This window comes from Helianthus annuus, chromosome 4, assembly GCF_002127325.2.
Source record: "Helianthus annuus cultivar XRQ/B chromosome 4, HanXRQr2.0-SUNRISE, whole genome shotgun sequence".
In the NCBI taxonomy this organism is placed as follows: domain Eukaryota; kingdom Viridiplantae; phylum Streptophyta; class Magnoliopsida; order Asterales; family Asteraceae; genus Helianthus; species Helianthus annuus.
In genome coordinates, this window is record NC_035436.2 from 175,654,062 (window position 1) to 175,669,452 (window position 15,391).

Sequence of the window (15,391 nt, forward strand, 5' to 3'; positions counted from 1 at the left end):
GTGCTCAGTACCCGAAACATCCAAGCCCAACACAATCTCGAAACCCTCATCCGCGAAGCTCAACATGCTTGCTTTAAAGAGCGTACATTGAAGAAAGAAAGGATCTATCACGATGGAGCTCAGTTGGTAAGCAAATCCGATGGGATATTCTATTATCTGGACCGAATTTGGATCCCTAAGCGGACCGATTTGCGAAAGATTATCATGAATGAAGCCCACAAATCTCAATACTCCATTCATCCCGGTGCTGAAAAAATGTACCAGGATCTTCGTTATAAGTACTGGTGGCCGGGCATGAAAAGGGATATCGCTCTCTACGTTGGAAGTTGCTTAACTTGCGCAAGAGTCAAGGCTGAACATCAAAGACCATCTGGCTTACTCGAACAACCGCCGATACCTATATGGAAGTGGGAGAGTATAGCTATGGATTTCATAACAAAACTCCCGCCCACGCCATCACGTCACGGCAGTATTTGGGTCATAGTCGATCGTCTAACGAAATCAGCCCACTTTTTGCCGATACGAGAAGACTATAGGTGGAACGACTAGCCCAAATCTACACCGACGAGATCATTTGTAATCATGGTACGCCTCGTGACATCATTTCAGATCGTGACGCTCGGTTCATTTCGCGATTGTGGGAAACATTTCAAGCGGCCCTTGGTACGTCGCTTAATCTGAGTACTGCATTCCATCCTCAAACCGACGGACAGACTAAAAGAACGATCCGTACTCTTGAAGACATGCTCCGAGCGTGTGTCATAGATTTTGGTGGTAGTTGGAACAAACACCTGCCATTGGTGGAATTCTCGTACAATAACAGCTATCATGCCAGCATCCAAATGGCACCTTTCGAGGCTTTGTATGGTAGAAGATGTCGATCGCCTATTGTGTGGCACGAGATCGGTCACTCGCAACTAAACGGTCCCGATATTTTACAAGAAGCGACTGACAAAATCCACCAGATTCGAGACAACTTGGTGAAAGCTCGGAACAGACAGAAAAGTTACGCCGATAAAAAACGCAAGCCCCTTGAATTTGAAGTTGGTGACAACGTACTCCTAAAGGTATCCCCTTGGAAGGGTGTAGTCCGATTCAGCAAGAAAGGGAAACTCGCGCCTCGATATGTTGGACCTTTTAGGATTCTGGAAAGAATCGGAAAAGTCGCCTACAGACTCGAACTACCGGAGGAACTCAGTAACGTCCACCCGACTTTCCACGTCTCTAACCTCCGAAAATGCCTTGCTGATCATGATCTAATCATACCACTCGACGACCTTCAGGTCAACGAAACATTACACTTCGTGGAAAAGCCTGTCGAAATCATGGATCGCCAAACCAAGCAACTCAGGCGCTCTCGCATCCCGATCGTGAAAGTCCGATGGGAAGGCAAACGAGGCGCGGAGTTCACTTGGGAACTCGAAAGCGACATGAAGGCCAAGTACCCGCAGTTGTTTAAATAGATCTGAAGCGTCAAATTGGTCAAACGACTCACGGTGATGTGCAACTTCGAGCCTAATTTCGGGACGAAATTCCCTAAACAAGGGGAGGCTGTAACACCCCGTGTTTTCGAATGTCAAAGTCAAAGTCAAAGTCCAAGTCAACTTTGACTTCTTTGACTGTTAATGTTTCTTTTTACTTTTTGTATTATGTGGAGTAAGTGTTGTCTAAATGAAATGATCGAATGTTTAATCAATGCGACTGATTTACGACTGTGAATAGTAGGAAGTAACAATGCGATAAAGCTAATCAATCAATAACCAAGCTAATCGATTCACCAATCAAACTCGAGACTCGAATTATGTGAACTCTGGTATTGTTATACGTGTGTGTGCCTTATGTGTTACTTGTGCGTGTTTACTTATATGTTTGGTGTGGTAATCAAGTGAATCAATCGAAAATCAAATCGAAACTCGAAAAGCAATCGAACTCAATCGAAACCGACATCGAAACGTGACTTATAGAAGATTGTATGTTAGATATAGTAGTTGGGACTGAAAGTAATTTGGCTAGGAACTCTATCGTATCCTTATCGTCGTCCATCGAAATCGAAACATCGAAAATCATCGCGAAATACTCAAAATGGGTCGCGGATCGAACAGGAGGCATCCTGATCGAACAGGCCAGCCGATCGGCTAGCATCTTCCTAGCCGATCGAGCAGCCCATTCGATCGGAACTCCTGGCCGATCGGCTGCCACTTTCCTCTTTTGGAGCCTATAAATAGGGCTGTCATTGTCACACTTTCTATTTTTGGAAAGCTCTGACCGAACCAGCCATCTTCTTCACCTTTTCTCAGATTTCTCTCAACTCCGGTAAGTTTTCACTCTAATTCTTGTACGGTTTTTATCATTGCATGATTCTACACCTTTCTATCTTTCAAAACTCGATTTCTAACCGTGAAATCACCAAGATCTAAGTGTTCTTGGGTGATGTCATCATGGTGTTCTCGAAGAACACCGAACTTTGGCCTCATTTAACCATGAATAGCTTAGATTTGACCGGTTTCCACATAAACAAACTAAGATTTGTAAGAATCTTAACATTTTTATGAATAATTTCCAACTTTCTTCAAACTTTTACACTCGAAACCTTAAACCGGTAGAAACGGAGCTTGAACCGGCTAACTAATCATTCTAACAGTTAAGAGGTTCAAGATTCGGATTCTATATGCAAGGTTCACCTACGATGGGTTAAACTCTAAACCGATGTTCCGAACCGTTCCTCGGCCGGACTTGGGTGATTCCTGTCCAAGCCGATGAAGCGAGTAGGAACGAAGGATATCATAGTTCAACTCGTTATCAAAACTACCTCGATATGACGACAAGTAATCAAACAGCCAAGTGTTAGACGAAAGGCCGACCAGGTCAGAAATGCTGGCCGAACGGCTAGGCTGTCCAAACAGCCCAGCCGATCGGACATGCCAGCCGATCGACCGGGCCAGCCGATTGGCTAGCACATGGTTCCACACTTTTCAATTTTTATGAAGTATGCTATTGACGAAGTGATGTTCGATCGAATACGCTACTCGATTGGTAAACATTACTCTTCGGATCATGAGATACTATGCTTCAACATTTAATCGTTTTCACAACTCGTTCGTAGTAGGGAATGCCAACCGATCGAACAGTCTGTTCGATCGAGCGACATCCTGTCGAGAATCACTTCTAGGGTTCCCAGCCGATCGGTTAAGCCGGCCGATCGAACGGACCGTTCGATCGATCGACCTGAAAGGTAAGAACACCTTAGTGTTCTCATATACTACAACGAAAACTTCAAAAGTTCAAATCCCTAGACACAAACACACTAGAGGAAGAAACAATCCACTCGAATGGCCCAGCCGATCGAGCCTACCGGCCGATCGAACAGGACTGTCCAAACGGACATACCAGCCGATCGAACAGCCCGTTCGATCGAACCTGCCGTTCGATCGACCAGCCTATTCGATCCATCCACATCTGTTTACATTTCCATGTTACTTATTGTTGTGCTATCGAACTATTCAGGCTAACCCTACTCTCAGCGCTCCCTTCAATCCATAAAAAATCACTGTGAGTATACTCGAACCCTTTTTGCTTTAGCACTTTTGGGTGTTACATACGTTACTTATCAAAATCACAATCGAACACACTATTCAAACTACTTGAACGCTAACCGATTGCATATATTACGTGATTAAATGTATGCTTGTTGTTATGTTTACACATGGAATGCTGTCTACCTGCCTTAGCGACGTAGTACTATAGTTTGAACTCAGCACCCGTTCACACGGGGGTTGTTAAGGACAATTACTTGCATGATTTACGGTGGTAATCATGTATTGCAAACCGTCTCGGACGGTCAACCCGCAGTCATTGGTATCGATAGGTCCATGTCGATAATTAACATGCATCATTTCCCTCTGTGTACGTGCTGGTTATGCGTAAACTATTCGAACTCTATATGTTATTATCAAACTTGTATGCTCACCTTTACATTATATGTATTGACTTTATTTTAACGTATGTGACAGGTGTTTAGGATGCTTATATGCTCTATCTGCTGTGAAATCGAGGCTAGGAAAGAGTCTAGAAACCGAGACAATTTGTATTTATGTACTTAAATCTGAGTTGTCGGAACATGTTTTGTTTGAAGGATACCTATGTCTGTAATAACTAAATTTATCTTATGGGTCACGGTATGGGACGTGATATTTAAACTATTCGGTAATAATAGTTGTTATGGAATTTCTTTGAACAATCTGTTTCGCTCAGTGCCGCGCCCCGATGATTCCGCCATCGTTGAGGTGTGACAGTAGGTGCTGCGCGTGTTCGGCTTTCGACTTGGAATAGATCAGGATATCGTCAATGAACACGATGATGAAGCGGTCTAGAAATGGCTTACACACGCGATTCATCAGATCCATGAAAACCGCGGGTGCGTTGGTTAGACCAAAAGGCATAACAACGAACTCATAGTGGCCGTATCGAGTGCGGAAGGCGGTTTTGGGTATATCCTCCTATTGGATGCGAAGTTGGTGATAGCCTGAGCGCAAATCGATCTTGGAGAAACACGAGGCACCTTGTAGCTGATCAAACAAATCATCGATTCGGGGCAGGGGATAGCGATTCTTGATGGTCAACTTATTCAACTTCCGATAGTCGATGCACATCCTGAATGACCCATCCTTCTTTTTGACGAAAAGGACTGGCGCGCCCCATGGAGAGGTGCTCGGGCGAATGAAGCCTTTATCAAGTAGTTCCTGGAGTTGGCTCGAGAGTTCACGCATTTCGGACGGAGCAAGACGATAAGGTGCTTTAGCAACCGGGTTGGCTCCAGGGATGAGGTCGATACGAAAGTCGATATCATGACTCGGCGGTAAGCCTGGAAGATCTTCAAGGAACACATTAGGAAATTCGCACACCACGGGGACGTTGCTTACTTTTGTCTTCCCTTTCTTTTCCTCATCCGCTATTACATTGTTAGCCAAGAAAGCTCTGTATTCCTTGCGGAGATACTTGCTAGCTTGGACACATGACATAAGCTTAAGATTCTTCGAAGCAGTTTCGCCATAAACACATAATAAATCACCATTCGCGAGCGAGAATCGAATCATCTTGTCGAAGCACACAACTTCAGCTTGGTTTTCACGAAGAAAGTCCATGCCTACTATGACGTCAAAACTTCCGAGCCGCATTGGAATGAGATTAATAGGGAAAACGTGATTGTTGAGCTCGAGAGTACAATCACGAATGATAGAATTAACGACTACAGTTCTTCCTGTGGCAACTTCGACATCGAACGTTGAGGGGAGATGAGAGCGCTTACGATTAAGGAGCTTTTCGAATTCGGTTGATACAAAACAATTATCGGCTCCAGTATCAAATAAACACGATGCATAAATACCATTCACAAGGAACGTACCATTGACCACGTTGTTGTCAGCTTGGGCTTGGCGCGCATTGATGTTGAAAGTTCTGGCGCGGGCGGCTTGTTGCTATTGCTGTTAAGGTTGCTGCTGCTGCTGTTGGGGCTCTTGTTTCACAACCCTGCTCAGGCACATGTTTGCGAAGCGGTTGGGATCACCACACGCAAAGCAGACTCTGGCGTTGATCGCGGGAGCCTGAGCCGCTTGTTGGCCTTGAGGAGCGGTGAGGAGAGCTTGTTGAGCAGGAGCGGGAGCTGCGGTGTTGCGGGGACCAGTACGGCAGTTAGCAGTGAAGTGGCCGTACATATTGCAGTGAGCGCAGAAACAACAGGCGAGACCCACCGGGTGGTGGTAAGAACATGTTGGGCAGGCGGGATGAGGACCGGTGTATGCACATTTAGCAGGAGGTGCATAGGTCACCGGAGCAGCCTGGCGATGTTGTTTCTGAGGTTGCGGAGCTGGAACTGCTTGGAGAGGAGCGGCGGTAATGATGGCACAGTTCTTGTTGCTGGAGCTGCTGTTGTTGTTCTTCCTCTTGCGACGAGAGGACTTGGAAGATTGAGGAGTAGCGGTGGTGTCAGCGGTTGGTGCGGTGGTGGTAGCTTGGTGCAGCTTCTTTGAAGGCGTATCCTAAAAACCAGCTTTTACCCGCTTGTTGTTGATTTCGGCGGCAAGCAAGTAAGTTTCTTCGATCGTTGCTGGATTGGAAGCTTGTACAAAGTCGGCAACATAATCCGGCAGAGCGCGGATATACTTCTTGATCGTCATGTCGGGAGTCTTGACCTGATCGGGACAGATGATACTGAGCTGCATAAAGCGAGCAGTCAGAGCTGCGTTCTCTCCATCCTTCTGCTTGATATGCCAGAATTCGTCCTCCAGCTTTTGGCGTTCATGGGGAGTGCAGAATTCATCCATCATAATGGCCTTGAGCTCTTCCCATATCAGCTCGTAGGCTGCGTCATTTCCGCGTTTGTTTCTCTCGGCCGTCCACCAATCTAGTGCGCGGGACTGGAAGACGCTGGTAGCGTTCAGAGTACGGAGATTTTCAGGACATCCACTCTGGCGTAGAGTGACTTCGACGGAATGGAACCATTGAAACATAGCTGTTGGGCCATCTTCTCCAGTAAATTCCTTGGGACCACAAGCTTTGAACTGGTTGAAGCTGAAAGTAGTCTTAGGAGCAGCTTTGGGAACGTCGCTTCTGGACTCCTTGGAGGATTTGCTCATGTTTTCGTACAGTTCGCTCATGATCTGAGGAACAGTCTTTGCCACTTGCTTAGCAATCATGGCGGCGAGGCGTTTTTCTCTCTGTTCTTGACGAGAAAGTCGTGGGTGACGGGGTCCAGAGGACGACATTGTCTACAACAGACATCGTCATAGGCCTTAGGCACAACATAGTCGAATCTCACCTCACAATCCTACTACTGCTAAGCTCAGGAACACGTAAAACACATAGACACATAGACACGTATGCCCATAGGCATAGAATCACATAAGCACGTAGGGCACAGGAAACACAGAAGGCACATAGAGCACAGAGGAGTAGTCAGAATACAGAAACCTATCATTCCAAGTTCGTAAGCGTTGGAGAATAGCGATCATGAATAATATAGCGAAATAGCATAGTATAAGCGTATAACCTAGCATAAGGTCGTCCATAATTAACGATTTGGTACCGTTTTGAGATAGAGATGCAGTGCGAGTTGTGTGTGTCGATCAAAGCGAAAGGCGAAAGCGAACGAATCACCAAAAATTGTAACATATAAACAGGTAAAATCACATAAAACACATAAATTCATATAAAATAGCAAATATCAGAGTCGGCAGTAGAGATCTCAGAATTGAAAGACATAAAATTCGAGAAATGGATTGTATACGGCTAGATAGACATCGACTAACCAAAGTGATTCGACTATTCGCAGGGACCTTTTGTACACACTTTAACTTTCGGGACTGTGCTCTTGCCTCGAATCTGGGCGAATGGCACTTATCCTTCCAGTTTCAGTGCGACTTCAGGTCATTGGAGTCTGTCGAGACTTTGGCGAGAGTTTTGTAAAACAAAATAGAGGTTAGGACAAGTCGTCAAGATTCAGGTTTCACCCCTAGCTTAATAACTTTGCTCCTGTTTTTGATAAAAACAGAGACGAAAACTTGCGTTAAAGTATGGATTTCACTCCTGATTCAACGCAAATTCTCGTGTTTTATAGATAAATACAGATCAAATAAGCAGTTTAATCGAGAGTTTGCGGTTTTCACACCTAGTCTCGATCAAATTACTCGTTTATTTTCGAACAATCGTGCAGTGATAGCGTAGCGTGCGCGAGAATAGTAAGCAAATAGGCTCGTACAGCACCCCTAAGGTTACGCACAAGTCGGTCTGTTGGTACCTAACTATAGACTAGGTCATTTATAAGACATCGACCCGGACTAGGTCGTGTCTTGCCTAATTCCCTATAGTTATGGCTCTGATACCAATCTGTCACACCCCAACCGATGGCGGAATCATCGGGGCGCGGCACTGAGCAAAACATATTGTCCAGAAGTTTCCATAACAACTATATTTACCAAATATTTAAAGCAACATGTCCCATACCATGTCATATAAGATAATACAATTATCACAGAAAAGATCTAGTCAAATTGTTCTGTTCCGACAACTCAGATTTTTATTACAGACAAATTTTTATTGTTGACCTAGGTCTTTCCTAGCCTCGATTTCACACCACAGAAAGCAATTAAGCATCCTAAGCACCTGTCACATACGTTAAAGTAAAAGTCAATACACATAGTGTAAAGGTGAGCATACAAGTTTGATAATAGCATATAGAGTTCGAAAGCGTTACGCATAACCAGCACGTACACAGTGTAAAATGAGGCATGTTAGTTATTGACATGAACCTATCGATACCAATGACTGCGGGTTGACTGCCCAAGGCAGTTCGCGATACACACTCACCACTGTGAGCCATGTAACTAATTGTCCTTAACAACCCCTGAGTGAACAGGTGCTGAGTCCAAACTATAGTACTATCGTTGCTAAGGCAGGTAGACAGCATTCCATGTGTAAACATAACAAACAAGCATTCATTAAGTCACGTATAACACGCGGTAACGGTTAGCGTTAAAAGTATTGCGTAGTGTGTTCGATGTGATTTAGAATAAGTAACGTATGTAACACCCAAAAGTGCTTAAAGCAAAAAGGGATCGAGTATACTCACAACGATGATGGATTGAAGGGAGCGCTTAGAGAAGAATTAGCCTGAATAGATTGATAGCATAACGATAAGCGACGCGTAAAGCGATACAAGGGTTAGTGGGTCGAACAGCAGGTCGATCGGATGGTAGTCCGATCGGTCGGCTGGTCATGCGAGTGGTAGTCCGCTCGGATGGTCATCCGATCGGATGGCCTTTCGAGTGGATTGTTTCTTCCTTTAGGGAAAGATGTGTTTGTGTATGATGGCTTGACTTTTGAAGTTTTTGTTGTAGCATTTGAAAACACAGAAGTGTTTCTATCCTTCAGGTCGATCGATCGAACAACCGTTCGACCGGGCGACAATCCGGTAGGTTGAACAGTTAGTGAAGGCAAGTTCACAGCAATTGGTTACTCGATCGGACTGTAGTTCGATCGGGTGACAACCTGCTGATATTGAACATGTTGAAAATTGTTTAAGTATTGAAGTTTAATATATCACATGTTCGAGCGGCTAATCCGATCGGATGGTAGTCCGATCGGACAACAACTCGTTCAACGTTTAGACTTCAAATGTTGGTAAACAGTTTAAGTGGGGGACTCAAGGTATAGATCGATCGGGTGACAGTTCGATCGGACGGTAGTCCGATGGGACGGCATTCCGTCCTGGTCGTTCCGTTCGTCCTACACTTGGTCTTTTTGGTAGTTTGTCGTTTTATCGAGATGTTTTGATAACGTGTCAAGCAACAGAAACCTCGTCAATACTTGGTACTCCTGATCGGACAGGAATCACCCAAACCCGGTCAGTTAACTGTTCGTGATGGTGTTCCATGTTTGACCCGAAATCGGTAAACCTCGTGGATAGAATCCAGATCTCGGACCAACACATCCACAAGAATGAGTAGGAACTTGGTGCAAGCTCCGATTCTATCAGTTTTGAGTGCATTGAGTGTAAAAGAGTTGAAAGAAAGTTGGAAAACCATCTTTCAATCCTTTTTGCGAATATGTTTAGATCTATGAAAGATCTTTGTTTATTTATGTGGAAATCGGTTAGATCCTAGTTGCCCTTAGTGGATTGAGGCCAAAACATGAAGTTCTCAAGAACACATGATGACGTCATCCTAGAACACCTTGAATCTTGATGATTTCACGGTTAAAAGTTAAGATTCAAAAGATAGAAGGGTGTAGGAGTGCGTGTAGATTAAGGAAGTACAAGATTTAGGACGAGATCTTATCGGAATTGAGAGGAAATCGGAGAAAAGCAAGGTTGAAGAGCTGGTCGGACAAAGAGTTCCAAAAGTAGAAAGTGTGATGGTGACATGGGGTATTTATAGGGTTACCCAAAGTGGAAAGGGGCTGGTCGATCGGTTGGCGAGCCGGTCGACTAGCTGGTCGATCAAACTGCAGTTCGATCGGACTGTTGGTCGATCGGTTGGTTGCCTGGTCGATCAGTCACTTGGTTTGACGAGTTTTGCCGTTTCGATTGCGATTGCGAGCGATGCGAATGCGATAGAGTTTCCTGTTCAAATTACTTTTAATCCCAACAACTATATCTAAGATACAATCATCTTATTTCACTTGCGTTTAGCGTTTGCGATTCGATTGCGATTTGAGTTTCGATTGCGTTTCGATTGATCACCACAACATAACACAAAATAAACATGCACAAGTAACACATAAAAGGCACACACACACGTATAGCAATAACCAAAATGCGTAATTCGAGTTGCGAGCGCGATTGCGGTAAAGCGATAACATATGCGATAAATAGCGAACAAACCTCGATTATAAATAGATAGTCCACATACTACTACTAACGTTAAGCATAAATTAGACTAACCACGAGTCAACAAAGTCAAAACAGGAATTGAGCAAGGAGTGACAGATCGCAATTAGCAATCTTTTTCTTCCTTTGACTTCAATCTTGACTTTGACTTTGACTTTCGAAACACGGAGTGTTACAAACAATTCCAATAACTGCAATTTGAGTTGCGTTGCGATGGCGATGAGATAGCGTTAAGTAGAATAGCGTTTAGTTACGTTTATCGCATTGTTACTTCACATAAATAATAAATCATAGACTAAAATCGCGTTAATTAAAGTATTGATTATCAAGCCGAGAGTACAAGCAATAATTAAGTAAGAAATGACAGATCTGAATGCTGACATGTCTTGACTTTGACTTTGACTTGTACTTTGACTTTAAAAGTCGGGTTGTTACAATGTTAAGGTCATTAAGCGAACCAGGTAGACCAAAAAAAGCATGCCAGATCCAGAGATTCTGTGTCGCAACAGCCTCTAGGAACCGACGTCGAAACATCTCGTCCGTGTACATGGGTTCGTCAGCAAAATAATCGGCCACTGGTTTATCGTGGGCGGCTATATATTTAAAACGAAAAATAAATCAAATTCATTATAAAATTCATTATTAAATTTAAATAAACATACGCTAAACAAAAATTAAAGTACCTCCTTTGTCTCGGTTTAATTTTGCTCTCCTTGTTTGCCGTTGGGACGACGCTTCAGAGTTTTCATCCTCCACTATAAAGACTTGAGCCGCATACATAATCATGTTTTCGACAAATGCGTCATTCTCGTCCAAAGATGACGTATACCACGTCGACGAAGAAGATGAAGAAAATGAAGAAGGTGAAGACATGATTAATTTTGAGAGAGAGAGATGGGGTAGTAGTGGGTAAAAATGGTATAAAAATGTGGAGTTTATATATTAATTGGAAGGATTTTGGTGAGTTTTAAATTTTATAGCCGTTTATAAAAAAAGGAAATTATTTTTTTTAAATTCAAACGGTCAAAAAGGTCTTAAAAATGGGAGCTTTTTTGTCTTCTAGCGGCCCGTCTCCAACGTCTTGTACTCGACCGGGGGGGGGGGGGGGGGCACGGTGTTTGGGTTGGCGCCGGGTGAGACGTTCCAGGGGACGTTCCCCATACCGGTTAGCCTAATAAGGAGGAACCCCATATATAAGTGAAAATGACTTTACAATTATTGGAGTCTGGTTACTTTGATATGACAATTCAATTTTTTGTCATCTCATGAAAATAGTAAGACTATAACTTGTATATTCCAAATTCAAATATCTTTCAAAATAAACAGGCGATGATTTAATTTTTGGACAGAAAAAGAAACGGTTCCCAATTCATATAAGTTATGCTTGATTGACAAGCACATTGTAAAAAAAAACTAAAACTAAAACAATTTTTTTTTGAGAAACCTCCAAATATCATACATCACATGCACAAAAAACTAAAGAATATTCTGATACAATGCTTATAGTAAACTCAACCTTTACAACAAACCAAAATACACTTAACAACAAACCAAAAGATACTGAACCTTGGGAAGTGGAGTCGCTTTTCGTACAAGCGCATTGTCAAATTCAGCTTCAACCCGCTGGTTCAACAAGCGTAACCCACATACGTCTTCTCTGGTGAGTGAGACTCGAGTTCTGTGACCCCGACGCCGGTCTTCATGTATTCTGCGATGAGTTCTTGTCTTCTCCGGTGAATATAACTAACGCCGGCGAGATTGAAGTTTATTTAATTGGGATGCGCTTCTAGTATAAGCGCATTAGGCAGGGCCGCCCAAAGGGCTTCAAACCCTAGGCCCAAGCCTAGGGCCATCCAAATTAAAAGACCTCCAAAATTTGGTGTATTTTCTTTATACTAGACTCAGTTATTACAAGATAATACACTGAACAACCCACTAAAAAGGCTTGCAATTGAAACAGTCCATTAGTCCATTACCCAAATTGAAAGGCCTACAATCATTAGCTATTATATCAATCGAAAAAGTTGTTTTAGAATAACTTGATTACGATAATTTCATCAAACAATTTGCCTCAATTAAAGCTAGAAAAATAATTATTATTTGAACATACACTATATCTATAAAAACATGTAACTTTAATTTTTTTTAACTACGCCAATTATAATTTTTTTTGTTTTTAATTGCATGTCCCAAGCCCGGATAAAGAAGGTCGGTTTTGTTACTAAATATGTTGAAAAAGATAATTTTGCAAAAGGATCTCCACTTTGTAGTTCACCTAGGGCCTCCGAAAACATAGGAACGGCCCTGGCATTAGGCATCAACTCTGACAATATGCTCATGCTACAAGCATATACCTATTTTCAAATACTTTTCATTCCAACACCAATCCTGCAAAAAACTCGGTCCAGTACAGAGGTGGTGAGGACCAAGTGGCGGGCCCATTTGTACGCGGATGACGTGGCATGGTGTGAGTAGCGGACTGGATGACATATAACAAGTGGCATCCTGGTCTGCGTGGCGAATTCCAGGTGGCGTGCACATGGCGTATGATAAAGCCTCCATATGGCGCGCCAGTGTGGTGCGTGTGTATGCAAGGCCTGCGGATGACATGGTGTGGTGGATGGCACGGCTGGATTAGGGTTTAGATAAATCAAGAGTGTAATAGGCTAATAGCTCTGATATCATATTATCTATTGTAATTGAATTGTTTATTGTATTTCATAATGAAAGATTACAAAGACTATATATAAGGATAAAGTTACACAATCCCTCTACTATTATACTATGTATTTTACTGTCTAATACACATTAACCCTTGTTTTTAGTTTTTACAACACACATAAGTTCCTAACCGCTCTTTATATCAACTACTGTATTTAACATAAAGCTTACGCATATAATTTGATAGTGGATAAACAGTACATGCCACTGAAACATAACAGTTTCCTGACTATGAAACACAATGCTTTTACTTAATCTATCTGTTAATTAGGGGGTGGGGGTGGTCATCACTCATCACTCACAACATCCAATCAAGTTCCGCCATGTCATCAACCATTTTTCCATCACTCACAACCTTTTTTAGAGGAGGCGGGGTGGTCCGTGATGCACCATCCATCACTCGTGAAAAACAAGTGCACACCGCCGCCACCATAATCCACCACGCGTGGAATTAAGTACGCGTTGAACATATCACGCGTTGAAGTTTCAAAATTTCGAACGTTGGGCTTTAATTCTTGACTGTTTTTCAAAGGTAAACTTAAATAAAAAAAAATAACCTTTAAACCTTTTATATATACTTCTTCAATTTTAACATTTCACCCACACCAAAACACAAATACATTTCACACAATCTACATCTTTCTCAAATGGAATTCCATCACTAGTGATGACCACCGCCACTAAAAAATGCTTATGAGTGATAGAATAGTGGTTGCTGACATGGCGAAACATGATTGGATGTTTGTGAGTGATGGAATTCTATCACTTGTAACCACCCCTACTCCCCTTAGTGGCAATGGTCATCACTCACCACCACACCCAACAATTTCCCCCCAACCAACAATTACCCTCACAACCTCAAAAGTATCACGCGTTAAAAACATCACGGAAATTGAAATTGTGCATGCCCATCACTCGTGAACATTTTAGTGGCGGTGGATCTTTTGTTTGTTCCACGCGTGGTAAAGGGTGCATCACGCACCACCCCGCCTCCCCTTATCTGAAGAATTTTGAAGTTCAAACTTCAAACCCACATAGTTTACCTTCTCAGTAGCTTGGCTAATTTTCCATTAAGATAGAGCTGCATGATCTCATTTGACCCACCTATCAGATCTTGACCTATAAACACAAGTACACAACTGGTACACTTAGCTTACATCCTTAGTGGATTCAGCTCTCTTTCCCATTGCGGCCCGCTAGTATACTCATCTAGCTCATATGTTGTAGGGTTTACCCGAAAGCTATAAATCAGAGTCTTAATGGCATGTGACATATGCATCAAGAACTTTTGCTAAGTATCACCACTGGCTTTTCAGCAATCACCCTTGTAACTGTGGCCATTATCTTAAGAACACCACCGTAACAAGAGGTTTAGAAGTGAAGTTATAGAGAGAAATTTTCAAAATATTTGTTATGTGCATTTTGGGACTCCAATGGACCCTATATATAAAGTTCGAATTCGAATGCTGCTGAATTGATTTCATATGAACATGTGACAATTAAAAGATTGTTCTTAACTTTGTTATTATGTGACGGCATGGGTTATATGTGTTTAGTAAAAAAAAATATGTTAAAACATGGAGTAGGAATATAGATTGGCACACAAGAGAGAATAGGATGATCACTTTGGCATCTTTAACCTTTAAAGCCTTTTCAGATATTCTCTCTTAGTAGTCACTTACTGATCCCCTATTTAAATAAGTCAACGATGCTCTTTTCACACACGCCTGTCGCTTGTTTTAGATAATATATGAAAAAAAACCCGGAGTATTTTACTTTTACTTTGTATGTATTTTTTTGGTCCATACCCATGCCGAAATCTGTTGACATAATGATGTGTATATCGTTAGGCTAGTGATGGGTTCCATTTTTGGCATCTTACGATGTGGAGATCATGTAGCCTTTTGTCTCCTATATCAAGATTCCCAACATTGTAGTTTAAGAAACCGAAAGTAACACTTGAGAAAGAAAAAAAATGGAATTTGGCATATCTAGATGCTTATTTGAGCATCATAGCGAATTATATACACATACATTGATTCTTGCTGTTTAAAGCATCAAATGGGTGGTTTTCAATTCATATAAGATTAGAAGCATAGGGGAAGGTACAAATGAAAACCACTAGTTATTGTGAAAACTAGAAAACTAACTAAAACCCACTAAAAAGGAGGGGGGAAGACTTTTAATGAAGGAGGGGTAAAATTGGAACAAAAAATATATAACTTTTCAAACATTTCCCATTTCTCCATACGTTATCATTTTAAAACAAAAATGGCACCATAAGATCAC